Source organism: Haematobia irritans, chromosome 1 (genome assembly GCF_050003625.1).
Source record: "Haematobia irritans isolate KBUSLIRL chromosome 1, ASM5000362v1, whole genome shotgun sequence".
Lineage (NCBI taxonomy): Eukaryota > Metazoa > Arthropoda > Insecta > Diptera > Muscidae > Haematobia > Haematobia irritans.
Genome location: NC_134397.1, coordinates 41,799,902 through 41,802,240, shown reverse-complemented (window position 1 = coordinate 41,802,240; position 2,339 = coordinate 41,799,902).

The following is a 2,339-nucleotide window of genomic DNA, read 5'->3' as shown; positions in this document are numbered from 1 at the left end:
AGTTGTTAATTTTCAATTATTATTTTAAATTTTTAATATTAAATACTTAATTTTGAGTATTAATTATTATTTTTTTTTTGTTTCAACTTAATTTATTATATAAAAATAACTTCATTTTTATTTAATCGTAAGAGTTTCATTTTAGAATTTGAACAAAGCAGAGTTTCATTTAGAATTTCCTACCAAAAAAAAATTAAAAAAAAATTCAACTTCAGAAATAAAAAATTGTGAAAAATATTAGTAAATCAAATGGATTCGTGGTTTGTCTCCAATAGCGATCCTCCAAAACAGCCGGAAGAGACGACCAAAGATAACACATGGAATATAAAAAATCCAGAAGAGACAAACAAAGACAATTCAAGGAATGTAAATAAACATAATTACGACACCACCAATCAACATTCAAATATTATGGAAGTGAATACCGAAAGTCCGGCCAACAAACAGTCAAGATGTGAAGATTTTAATCTGAATATTTCCAGACTAGGCTCCTGTCAAACTGAGGAAAGAGAAAATCATAGCAGATTTGCCATTTTGGGTGAGTTGAATTTCGAAGAAGAACCAGTTAGCTCCAGAACAATAGCTCCTCAAGTCACCACCTCCAAGCAAACATATTGTCCTCCGTTCTTCCTATATAATATCGACATGTCAGATCTAGGCCAGCAACTTAGATGCAAAGGCATAGAATTCAAAATTGCCAACAAGACCAAACGGAAAAGTAAGTTGTATGTGAAAGATCCGTCAGTCCACACGGAACTGATGAATATCCTGAAATCGAAGAATATTAAGAATATAATAATTATAATTTTTAATATTAAATATTTAATTTTGATTATTAATTTTTTATTTCAACTTCATTTACTATTTAAAAATAACTTCATTTTTATTCAAACATTATTTTTAAATTATAATTTCTACTATATAACATTTACTTTTAGTTTGAGCATGAAATATTTAATATGTAATATTTAATTTAAATTCTTAATTTTATTTTTTTTATTTTAATTTTTATTTATTTCAAATAATTTCATTTTAATTGAATCGTTAGTTTTTAAAATAAAACATTTTAAATTTTCAATTTTAGTTTAAATATTAAATAAAAAATATGTAATATTTAGCTTTTAATGGCAAATATTTAATTTCTAATATACCCTCCACCATAGGATGGCGGGTATATTAACTTAGTCATTCAGTTTGTAACACATCGAAATATTGCTCTAAGACCCCATAAAGTATATATTCAGGGTTGTGGAGAAATTCTGAGTCGATCTAAGGATGTCCGTCCGTCTGTTGAAATCACGCTAACTTCTGAACGAAACAATCTATCGACTTGAAACTTGGCAGAAGTAGTTGTTATTGATGTAGGTCGGATGGTATTGCAAATGGGCCATATCGGACCACTTTTACGTATAGCCCTCATATAAACCGACGCCCATATTTGGCTTGCGGAGCCTCTAAGAGAAGCATATTTCATCCGATCCAGTTGAAATTTGGTATATGGTGTTAGTATATGGTCTCTAACAATCATGCAAAAATTGGTCCATATCGGTCCATGATTATATATAGCCCCCATATAAACGGACCCCCAAATTTGGCTTGCAGACCCTCTAAGAGAAGCAAATTTCATCCGATCCGGCTGAAATTTGGTACATGGTGTTAGTATATGGTCTCTACCAACCATGCAAAAATTAGTTCACATCGGTCCATAATTATATATAGGCCCTATATAAACCGATCCCCCGATTTGGCTTGCAGAGCCTTTAAGAGAAGCAAAATTTATCCGATCGGGTTGAAATTCGGAACATGGTGTTAGTATATGGTCTCTAACATCCAGGCAAAAATAGGTCCACATCGGTTCACAATTATATATAGCCCCCATATAAACCGATCCCTAGATTTGGCTAGGAGAAGCAAGCCGATCCGGTTTAAATTTGGAACAGATTTTGGCCTCCGGAGCCTCTTAGAGCAGCAAAATTCCGATCCGGTTCAAATTTGGAACATGGTATTAGTATATGGTCACTAACAACCATACCTATAATCTATATACAATTTTGTCAAAATTTTATTTCTATAGAAAATTTTGTTAAAATTGTATTTCTATAGAAAATTTTGTTAAAATTTCATTTCTATAGAAAATTTTGTGAAAACTTTATTTCTATAGAAAATTTTGTCAAAATTTTATTTCTATGGAAGATTTTGTTAACATTTTATTTCTATAGAAAATTTTGTTAATTTAATATATACCACGTATGGACTTACTTACAATTTAGAAGACGGTGTTAGGAGGTTTTAAGATACCTTGTCCCCGGCAAGCGTTGCCGCAACTCAAATATTTCGAT